The sequence below is a fragment of the Ylistrum balloti genome, unplaced genomic scaffold (genome assembly GCF_031769215.1).
Source record: "Ylistrum balloti isolate Yb309-2 unplaced genomic scaffold, AGI_CSIRO_Ybal_v1 Utg370660, whole genome shotgun sequence".
Taxonomy (NCBI): Eukaryota; Metazoa; Mollusca; class Bivalvia; order Pectinida; family Pectinidae; genus Ylistrum; species Ylistrum balloti.
This window is the reverse complement of record NW_026782400.1, coordinates 238,366-251,372: the sequence shown is the minus strand read 5'-3', so window position 1 is coordinate 251,372 and position 13,007 is coordinate 238,366.

Sequence of the window (13,007 nt, the reverse complement as noted above, 5' to 3'; positions counted from 1 at the left end):
CGAATGAAAGATTAACAAGACAGCCATGCACGAATGAAAGATTAACAAGACAGCCATGCACGAATGAAAGATTAACAAGACAGCCATGCACGAATGAAAGATTAACAAGACAGCCATGCACGAATGAAAGATTAACAAGACAGCCATGCACGAATGAAAGATTAACAAGACAGCCATGCACGAATGAAAGATTAACAAGACAGCCATGCACGAATGAAAGATTAACAAGACAGCCATGCACGAATGAAATATTAACAAGACAGCCATGCACGAATGAAAGATTAACAAGACAGCCATGCACGAATGAAAGATTAACAAGACAGCCATGCACGAATGAAAGATTAACAAGACAGCCATGCACGAATGAAAGATTAACAAGACAGCCATGCACGATTGAAATATTAACAAGACAGCCATGCACGAAAAAGATTAACAAGACAGCCATGCACGAATGAAAGATTAACAAGACAGCCATGCACGAATGAAAGATTAACAAGACAGCCATGCACGAATGAAATATCAACAAGACAGCCATGCATGAATCAAATATCAACAAGACAGCCAATCATGACTCAAATATCAACAAGACAGCCAATCATGACTCAAATATCAACAAGACAGCCAATCATGACTCAAATATCAACAAGACAGCCAATCATGACTCAAATATGAACAAAACAACCAATCAGGACTCGAATATGAACAACTAAGCATGGACCAAATATGAACAAGACAACCATGCCTGAACCAAACATTTACCACACAACCAAACAAGAATCCAAGTTGTATAAAAATGAACAAAAAATGAAACGGAAGCAAAAATTGCAAATGTCCCATGACAGCCAATGATGAATTAATAACTGTGGAAGACAAGTAGAAGTGGCTGATGTCCCATGACAGCCAATGGTGAATTAATAACTGTGGAAGACAAGTAGAAATGGCTGATGTCCCATGACAGCCAATGGTGAATTAATAACTGTAGAAGACAAGTAGAAATGGCTTATGTCCCATGACAGCCAATGGTGAATTAATAACTGTAGAAGACAAGTAGAAATGGCTAATGTCCCATGACAGCCAATGGTGAATTAATAACTGCAGAAGACAATCAAACATGTATCAAAACTGTGTATGAAACAAAACTGTTTAAGATACACACGCATGACCTAATATTTACAGCCAAACAATCAAATATGTTAAAGGCAACAAAGCATAGACTCAAGTGTTCGAAATACAACCAAACTTCGACCAAATTGCAAGAGAAAAACAAATCAAAACAGTTCAAGACAACCAACTAGGAATGGAATCAGTACAAGGCAGCGAGGCATGGCTCAAATGTTGGAAGACAACCAAGCGTGACTCTAACCGGTACAAGCCAGTCAAGCATTAATAAAAAAAACAGGAAACCAAGCATGTCTCAAAGTTGAACGTACAAGACAACAAAAAATAAAGGGATATTGTTTAAAATTATCCCGATATCTAAGTCTATCATCCCTTTTTGGTGTTTCACTTTTGTGATTTTTAGTGACAGGAAATCCAATACTGATGATTTCTTATCGTACCTATCTAACGACTGAAGGATCTTACAAATTCAAATTGATTATATATTTTATTCCCCGCATTAAAAAACGGCCCAGTTACCAAGTCAATCACATACAAGTACTTGTACGTACATAATCACCCATTTAAAGTGAAGGCTATTATATAAGTGGGATATGTGTGTATAATCGTGTTCTGTTTTCAAGGTGTATAAACTACCTTTCTACCCAGTTCGGATCTGCGTTCCTGGGAACGCTTTCGTATCCACTTTGGTTAATTTGCATATACATCAAATCTGGAGATTAAATCAATCGTTTCTTTTGACATAACATTCCGCTTGTGAAGGTTTCCGGGACGTTTTTGTTTGAAATACAACACTCACCTGTAACGTGGCTGGTTATTTGTACAAACTTATCGTCTCGATGGTTCTAACTAGTCAATGAAAACTAAGCCCCTTTATGGTCGAGTATGGGTACTTTTCAATAAAGGGACTTTCCTCAAGGGCCTATTGGGGTCCCATATAGCCGATCTCGGAGTTGTATATCATAGATCACTTTGTTGGGAGGATCAGAGTCGAGCCCAATAGACTGATCAAGAGGATCGCCTGCCTGGAACAGGGATTATGTCTGATCCGTCGTGATAGAGTAATACTGCCCTGCTCGCTGAACAGTAATCCGTACTATATTTCTCAGTAACAGTAATCCGTACTATATTTCTCAGTAACTAAGCCGTACTATATCTCTCAGTGAGCAGTAACTAAGCCGTACTATATCTCTCAGTGAGCAGTAACTAAGTCGTACTACATTTCTCAGTAACAGTAATCCGTACTACATTTCTCAGTAACAGTAATTCGTACATTTCTCAGTAACAGTAATCCGTACCACATTTCTCAGTAACAGTAATTCGTACTACATTTCTCAGTAACAGTAATTCGTACTACATTTTTCAGTAACAGTAATCCGTACTACATTTCTCAGTAACAGTAATTCGTACTACATTTCTCAGTAACAGTAATTCTACTATATTTCTCAGTGAGCAGTAACTAAGCCGTACTATATTTCTCAGTGAGCAGTAACTAAGCCGTACTATCTCTCTCAGTGAGCAGTAACTAAGCCGTACTATCTCTCTCAGTGAGCAGTAACTAAGCCGTACTATCTCTCACAGTGAGCAGTAACTAAGCCGTACTATCTCTCTCAGTGAGCAGTAACTAAGCCGTACTATCTCTCTCAGTGAGCAGTAACTAAGCCGTACTATCTCTCTCAGTGAGCAGTAACTAAGCCGTACTATCTCTCTCAGTGAGCAGTAACTAAGCCGTACTATCTCTCTCAGTGAGCAGTAACTAAGCCGTACTATATTTCTCAGTAACAGTAATTCGTACTATATTTCTCAGTAACAGTAATTCGTACTATATTTCTCAGTAACAGTAATCCGTACTATATTTCTCAGTAACAGTAATCCGTACTATATTTCTCAGTCACAGTAATTTGTACTATATTTCTCAGTAACTTATCCTTACTACATTTCTCAGTGAGCAGTAACTAAGCCGTACTATCTCTCTAAGTGAGCAGTAACTAAGCCGTACTATCTCTCTCAGTGAGCAGTAACTAAGCCGTACTATCTCTCTCAGTGAGCAGTAACTAAGCCGTACTATATTTCTCAGTAACAGTAATTCGTACTATATTTCTCAGTAACAGTAATTCGTACTACATTTCTCAGTAACAGTAATTCGTACTACATTTCTCAGTAACAGTAATTCGTACTATATTTCTCAGTAACAGTAATTCGTACTATATTTCTCAGTAACAGTAATCCGTACTATATTTCTCAGTAACAGTAATCCGTACTATATTTCTCAGTCACAGTAATTCGTACTACATTTCTCAGTAACAGTAATTCGTACTACATTTTTCAGTAACAGTAATCCGTACTACATTTCTCAGTAACAGTAATTCGTACTACATTTCTCAGTAACAGTAATTCGTACTATATTTCTCAGTGAGCAGTAACTAAGCCGTACTATATTTCTCAGTGAGCAGTAACTAAGCCGTACTATATCTCTCAGTGAGCAGTAACTAAGCCGTACTATCTCTCACAGTGAGCAGTAACTAAGCCGTACTATCTCTCACAGTGAGCAGTAACTAAGCCGTACTATCTCTCTCAGTGAGCAGTAACTAAGCCGTACTATCTCTCTCAGTGAGCAGTAACTAAGCCGTACTATCTCTCTCAGTGAGCAGTAACTAAGCCGTACTATCTCTCTCAGTGAGCAGTAACTAAGCCGTACTATCTCTCTCTCTCTCAGTGAGCAGTAACTAAGCCGTACTATCTCTCTCAGTGAGCAGTAACTAAGCCGTACTATCTCTCTCAGTGAGCAGTAACTAAGCTGTACTATCTCTCTCAGTGAGCAGTAACTAGGCCGTACTATCTCTCTCAGTGAGCAGTAACTAAGCCGTACTATCTCTCTCAGTGAGCAGTAACTAAGCCGTACTATCTCTCTAAGTGAGCAGTAACTAAGCCGTACTATCTCTCACAGTGAGCAGTAACTAAGCCGTACTATCTCTCTCAGTGAGCAGTAACTAAGCCGTACTATCTCTCTCAGTGAGCAGTAACTAAGCCGTACTATCTCTCACAGTGAGCAGTAACTAAGCCGTACTATCTCTCTCAGTGAGCAGTAACTAAGCCATACTATCTCTCTCAGTGAGCAGTAACTAAGCCGTACTATCTCTCTCAGTGAGCAGTAACTAAGCCGTACTATCTCTCTCAGTGAGCAGTAACTAAGCCGTACTACATTTCTCAATGAGCAGTAACTAAGCCGTTCTATCTCTCACAGTGAGCAGTAACTAAGCCGTACTACTTTTCTTAGTGAGCAGTAACTAAGCCGTACTACTTTTCTTAGTGAGCAGTAACTAAGCCGTACTATCTCTCTCAGTGAGCAGTAACTAAGCCGTACTATCTCTCTCAGTGAGCAGTAACTAAGCCGTACTATATTTCTCAGTGAGCAGTAACTAAGCCGTACTACATTTCTCAGTGAGCAGTAACTAAGCCGTACTATCTCTCTCAGTGAGCAGTAACTAAGCCGTACTATCTCTCTCAGTGAGCAGTAACTAAGCCGTACTATATTTCTCAGTGAGCAGTAACTAAGCCGTACTATCTCTCTCAGTGAGCAGTAACTAAGCCGTACTATCTCTCTCAGTGAGCAGTAACTAAGCCGTACTATCTCTCTCAGTAAGCAGTAACTAAGCCGTACTATCTCTCTCAGTGAGCAGTAACTAAGCCGTACTATCTCTCTCAGTGAGCAGTAACTAAGCCGTACTATCTCTCTCAGTGAGCAGTAACTAAGCCGTACTATCTCTCTCAGTGAGCAGTAACTAAGCCGTACTATCTCTCTCAGTGAGCAGTAACTAAGCCGTACTATATTTCTCAATGAGCAGTAACTAAGCCGTACTATCTCTCACAGTGAGCAGTAACTAAGCCATACTATCTCTCTAAGTGAGCAGTAACTAAGCCGTACTATCTCCCTCAGTGAGCAGTAACTAAGCCGTACTATCTCTCTCAGTGAGCAGTAACTAAGCCGTGCTATCTCTCTCAGTGAGCAGTAACTAAGCCGTACTATCTCTCAGTGAGCAGTAACTAAGCCGTACTATATCTCTCAATGAGCAGTAACTATATCTCTCAAGTGAGCAGTAACTAAGCCGTACTATCTCTCTCAGTGAGCAGTAACAGTGATCTCTCTCAGTGAGCAGTAACTAAGCCGTACTATCTCTCTCAGTGAGCAGTAACTAAGCCGTACTATCTCTCTCAGTGAAAGTAACTAAGCCGTACTATCTCTCTCATGAGCAGTAACTATCCGACATGTCTCTCTCAGTGAGCAGTAACTAAGCCATACTATCTATAAGGAAAACTAAGCCGTGCTATCAATGTGAGCAGTAACTAAGCCGTACTATCTCTCTCAGTGAGCAAACTAACTAAGTGAGCATACAAAGCCTCTCTAGTGAGCAGTAACTAAGCCGTACTACTCTCTCAGTGAGCAACAACTAAGCACTATCTTTCTCAGTGACAGTAACTCTACTATCTCTCTCAGTGAGCAGTAACCCACTAGCCGTACACCAAGTGAGCAGTAACTAAGGTACTATCTCTCTCAGTGAGCAGTAACTAAGCCGTACCATTCTCTCAGTGAGCAGTAACTAAGCCGTACTATATCTCTCTCAGTGAGCAGTAACTAAGCCGTACTATCTCTCTCAGTGAGCAGTAACTAAGCCGTACTATCTCTCTCAGTGAGCAGTAACTAACCGTAAACTCTCAGTGAGCAGTAACTAAGCCAACTATCTCTCTCAGTGAGGTAACTGACAAGTGAGCAGTAAAACCTCTCTCAGTGATACTACCAACTCTCTCAGTGAGGAGTGACAACAAAACCACTAGATACACCAACAAGGGCGTGACAGCAAACCCACTAGTTACACCAACAAGGGTGTGACAACAAAACCACTAGATACACCAACAAGGTGGTGACAAACCCACTAGATACACCAACAAGGGCGTGACAGCAAACCCACTAGATACACCAACAAGGGTGTGACAACAAACCCACTAGATACACCAACAAGGTGGTGACAACAAAACCACTAGTAACACCCACAAGGGCGTGACAGCAAACCCACCAGATACACCAACAAGGGCGTGACAGCAAACCCACTAGATACACCAACGAGGGCGTGACAACAAAACCACTAGATACACCAACAAGGTGGTGACAACAAAACCACTAGATACACACAAGGGTGTGACAACAAAACCACTAGATACACCAACAAGGTGGTGACAAACCCACTAGATACACCAACAAGGTGGTGACAACAAAACCACTAGATACACCAACAGGGAGTGACAACAAACCCAATAGTAACACCCACAAGGGTGTGACAACAAAACCACTAGATACACCAAAAAGGGTATGACAACAAACCCACTAGATACACCAACAGGGGAGTGACAACAAAACCACTAGTTACACCAACAAGGGTGTGACAACAAAACCACTAGATACACCAACAAGGTGGTGACAACAAACCCACTAGATACACCAACAAGGGAGTGACAACAAAACCACTAGATACACCAACAGGGAGTGACAACAAAACCACTAGATACACCAACAAGTTGGTGACAACAAACCCACTAGATACACCAACAAGGGTATGACAACAAAACCACTAGTTACACCAACAAGGGTGTGACAACAAAACCACTAGTAACACCAACAAGGGTGTGACAACAAAACCACTAGATACACCAACAAGGGTGTGACAACAAACCCACTAGATACACCAACAAGGGTGTGACAATAAAACCACTAGTAACACCAACAAGGTGGTGACAACAAACCCACTAGACACACCAACAAGGGTATGACAACAAAACCACTAGTTACACCAACAAGGGTGTGACAACAAAACCACTAGTAACACCAACAAGGGTGTGACAACAAACCCACTAGATACACCAACAAGGGTGTGACAACAAAACCACTAGTTACGCCAACAAGGGTGTGACAACAAAACCACTAGTAACACCAACAAGGGTGTGACAACAAACCCACTAGATACACCAACAAGGGTGTGACAACAAACCCACTAGATACACCAACAAGGTGGTGACAACAAAACCACTAGATACACCAACAGGGGAGTGACAACAAAACCACTAGATACACCAACAAGGGCGTGACAGCAAACCCACTAGATACACCAACAAGGGTGTGACAACAAAACCACTAGATACACCAACAAGGTGGTGACAACAAAACCACTAGATACACCAACAAGGGTGTGACAACAAAACCACTAGATACACCAACAAGGTGGTGACAAACCCACTAGATACACCAACAAGGTGGTGACAACAAAACTACTAGATACACCAACAGGGAGTGACAACAAACCCAATAGTAACACCCACAAGGGTGTGACAACAAAACCACTAGATACACCAAAAAGGGTATGACAACAAACCCACTAGATACACCAACAGGGGAGTGACAACAAAACCACTAGTTACACCAACAAGGGTGTGACAACAAAACCACTAGATACACCAACAAGGTGGTGACAACAAACCCACTAGATACACCAACAAGGGAGTGACAACAAAACCACTAGATACACCAACAGGGAGTGACAACAAAACCACTAGATACACCAACAAGTTGGTGACAACAAACCCACTAGATACACCAACAAGGGTATGACAACAAAACCACTAGTTACACCAACAAGGGTGTGACAACAAAACCACTAGTAACACCAACAAGGGTGTGACAACAAACCCACTAGATACACCAACAAGGGTGTGACAACAAACCCACTAGATACACCAACAAGGGTGTGACAACAAAACCACTAGTAACACCAACAAGGTGGTGACAACAAACCCACTAGATACACCAACAAGGGTATGACAACAAAACCACTAGTTACACCAACAAGGGTGTGACAACAAAACCACTAGTAACACCAACAAGGGTGTGACAACAAACCCACTAGATACACCAACAAGGGTGTGACAACAAAACCACTAGTTACGCCAACAAGGGTGTGACAACAAAACCACTAGTAACACCAACAAGGGTGTGACAACAAACCCACTAGATACACCAACAAGGGTGTGACAACAAACCCACTAGATACACCAACAGGGGAGTGACAACAAAACCACTAGTTACACCAACAAGGGTGTGACAACAAAACCACTAGATACACCAACAAGGGCGTGACAACAAAACCACTAGATACACCAACAAGGGAGTGACAACAAACCCACTAGATACACCAACAAGGGCGTGACAACAAAACCACTAGATACACCAACAAGGGTATGACAGCAAACCCACTAGTAACACCAACAAGGGTGTGACAACAAACCCACTAGATACACCAACAAGGGTGTGACAACAAACCCACTAGATACACCAACAAGGGTGTGACAACAAAACCACTAGTTACACCAACAAGGGTGTGACAACAAAACCACTAGATACACCAACAAGGGAGTGACAACAAAACCACTAGATACACCAACAAAGGTATGACAACAAAACCACTAGATACACCAACAAGGGAGTGACAACAAAACCACTAGATACACCAACAAGGGCGTGACAACAAACTCACTAGTTACACCAACACGGGAGTGACAACAAACCCACTAGATACACCAACAAGGGAGTGACAACAAAACCACTAGATACACCAACAAGGGCGTGACAACAAAACCACTAGATACACCAACAAGGGTATGACAACAAACCCACTAGATACACCAACAGGGGAGTGACAACAAACCCACTAGATACACCAACAAGGGCGTGACAACAAAACCACTAGATACACCAACAGGGGAGTGACAACAAACCCACTAGATACACCAACAGGGGAGTGACAACAAAACCACTAGATACACCAACAAGGGTATGCCAACAAAACCACTAGATACACCAACAAGGTGGTGACAAACCCACTAGATACACCAACAAGGGTGTGACAACAAAACCACTAGTAACACCCACAAGGGCGTGACAGCAAACCCACCAGATACACCAACAAGGGCGTGACAGCAAACCCACCAGATACATATACAAGGAAGTTATAAAACCACTGGGTACACCAGCATGAAAACCTTCACATAACACAAGGAAAAAGAATATTTGACATGCAAATCTCAAAACCTCGATTGTTAGTAAACAGAAAATTAGTTGTCTTTCAGATCACTTAAAATGTTCTATTATGTTAAGCAATTCTTGGGAAATGAAATGTCTTCGGGATCAGTTTCAAAATCGATGGACACTAATAAAAGGTCAACCATTTAGGTCAATCCTGAAAATAATATTTCCACACAATAAATTAAAAAACTCCATCCAAAATTAATGAAAATCTTGAGTTTCTGTTCCAAAAAAGGACGATGGGCGACGCACGTGTATATATGGTCAATGATGAGGAAGGAATCGTGGGAATGATAGCATATGTTGTTGAAACTATCGTCTTTGAGTTCGGTAGCCTAATTTTTTCCCAAAGACAATATCATAAATTCGTTCAATTTCACATAAGATATATTAACGTTTTGTTGTCTTTATAGAACAAGAAATATCTATTTGCCTTGTACATTCGATTTCACTTAAAACTCGAAAGCATTTGCGGGTTCTGCTTACCAGTAAGTTATCTGATCGACAGAGGCATTTCGGTTCCTCTACTGTAAATTTCCGTTTTAGATGAAATAGCAACGTTCCCCCGATCTATGGTGTTACTTGTCACAGCTGGTCCGATACTCCAGGTTCTTTTTGCCAATATCGCTATTTCTGTGACAGATGTCGATAGCTGACGGGGATAAGTAAGGGGTTTCATGATATGTAAGTTAATGTAGAACAGGAAGGTGTTTTGTTTCACATTGGGAAGTATTTAATTTCCTTACTGCGATATAAAATTCTTTGTTTCCGGTGTTCCTGATTTCTTTCGTTGTTAGTTTGAACATTTTCTTTTCAATGTTTACTCATAAAAGTTCATTTTTAGTTCGTGTTTGTCACGATGAAGTTCACAGTCGTTACTTTTTTGTGATGGACTTTATATAACAAGAATCTATATCTTGATGAAGATTATGGTGAAGTTTTCCGGCCGTCACAATGATCGTATAGAGATATGTGTGATATAAAGCTTATGGTGTCTGATACCGTTAGTATACCTGGTGTTTTTGTTGTTGATTATCTTGTTCATTTGGAAACGTGATATTACTTATCAGCTGACCAAGGTTTACATCGCGTGTGTCGTCGATGAAGCTGAAGACGCTTGCCCTTTTTACCCTTCCGGAAGACATAGTCTTGTTTTCTTTGTACTTTTTTTTCTGGAATATCGTGGAAATCACAATACCAGTATGTGTAATCACTGGTTTATGATGTAAATGTAATTGTTTTCCTGGTCATAACGTCAGAAATCATTTAGGCATTAAACTGATTTCAGCTGGCATTCATAGGTACCTATGATCGTTCCCGCTCCATGTCAAAGTTGCTTTAATTCGGATAATATTTATAATGTGCAGGAAATGTCTACTAAAAGCAGTTCAATGAGTATATCTATCGTTTCCATTTTTATCAAGGGAGACTGCCTCAGTTTGTCTACTGTCAATATCCGAACCAATTTATGAGCTGGTAATACACTCCAGACTTTATCAATGTTAACACCATAGCAACGTCATACTATGGAAAATATGTATCATATAATGATCATCAGTCCATGACATCAGCTCAGGTGACTTTATCACAATCCCACATATCGTTCAACGTCCCAGCGTTGATTTATATTTAAAGGTCGTGTACTTCCGGTCAGAGCGGTTTATGTATATATTGATCTATGATGGCGGTGTAGGAATGTAAACTGATTCACAGGTCTTATATAATAAAAACAAATATACGAATTGATTCTCAACACTTTTTTATTTATTCATTTTATGATACACTATGAGCTTCTTTGATTGTATATTCTGATTGGGGGTGATAAGACGTCCTTCAATACATAAGCCACATCTCTCATACTGAACAGAGCACAACCCAGTCAACCACACCCCGTGTGCAACTGACAAAATCCACACAAATATCATCACTCTCACACATACATATACATCACAAAAATATCTACAAATATCCCTTCAAACCCAGCATCATAACGTCTGATCAGTTTTATGAACCTGTTCAAAATGATATTTTTCTGGATTTTTTATATATTGAAAATGTACGTTTTAAAGTATCAGATAGAGCTACTTCTGGTAGCTTGAATTTGACGTCACAATCTTATCTCAACATCTAAAACTGACGCCATATATGTACCACAACAGTTGTAGCTAGTGTTATATATGTAACTCAACCGTTAAAACTGACGTCATATATACAGCACAACGTTTATAGATGACGTCACATATGCAACACATCAGCTAAGCTCTATTTAGCTTTAGTCTGATTTCGGTAAGCCTTCATGGGCATTATAAATGGATAACGACAAATCCCAGGAAGCACTTATGTTCCACCAGGTATTTATGTCAGGAATACCAATTAGATGTAAGTTTATTCATTTCTCAACCTCGTGTTGAGAGGTAAACTCACTTTGTTTCCTTACATTTTTACTACGCCTGTGGCAGTTCATGAGCTGGTAATACACATCTGACTTTGGTAAGACTATACCATAGTGAGGTGATACAATGGTAAACATAGCCGAAGTCACATTATGTACCAAAATAGGTAGAAGTAATAAAGTCAATCAAATTACGATAGTTACCATTGGCTTGATGTGTAAATATAGTAGCCAAAATCATCGCTTACTCGTTAAAAAGCTGCAGCTTAAGAAATTATGAATTGACATTAATGTATCAAACTTCAAATCACACTAGTATGTCAAATGCAGATATGTGCAGTTTTGCTAATAATCAAATAGCATTACAGAATTCAAACAACGCTATTACACGTCGATCTTACAACGCTATTACACATCAGTCAAACAACTCTATTTCACGCCAGTCATACAACCCTATTATACGTCAGTCATACAACGATATTACACGTCAGTCATACAACACTATTACACGTCAGTCATACAACGCTATTACACGTCAGTCATACAACACTATTACACGTCAGTCAGACAACCATATTACACATCAGTCATACAACACTATTACACGTCAGTCATACAACACTATTACACGTCAGTCATACAACACTATTACACGTCATAGAGACAACCCTATTACACGTCAGTCAGACAACCCTATTACACATCAGTCATACAACGATATTACAATACAACACTATTACACGTCAGTCATACAGCGCTGTTACACGTCACAACAACGATATTACACGTCAGTCATACAACACTATTACACGTCAGTCAGACAACCATATTACACGTCAGTCATACAACACTATTACACGTCAGTCATACAACACTATTACACGTCATAGAGACAACCCTATTACACGTCAGTCAGACAACCCTATTACACATCAGTCATACAACCCTATTACACGTCAGTCATACAACACTATTACACGCCAGTCAGACAACCCTATTACACGTCAGTCATACAACGATATTACACGTCAGTCATACAACGATATTACACGTCAGTCAAACAACGATATTACACGTCAGTCATACAACACTATTACACGTCAGTCATACAGCGCTGTTACACGTCAGTCATACAACGATATTACACGTCAGTCATACAACGATATTACACGTCAGTCAAACAACGATATTACACGTCAGTCATACAACACTATTACACGTCAGTCATACAACGCTATTACAAGTCAGTCATACAACGATATTACACGTCAGCCAGACAACACTATTACCAGTCAGTCAGACAACGATATTACACGTCAGTCATACAACACTATTACACGTCAGTCATACAACGCTATTACAAGTCAG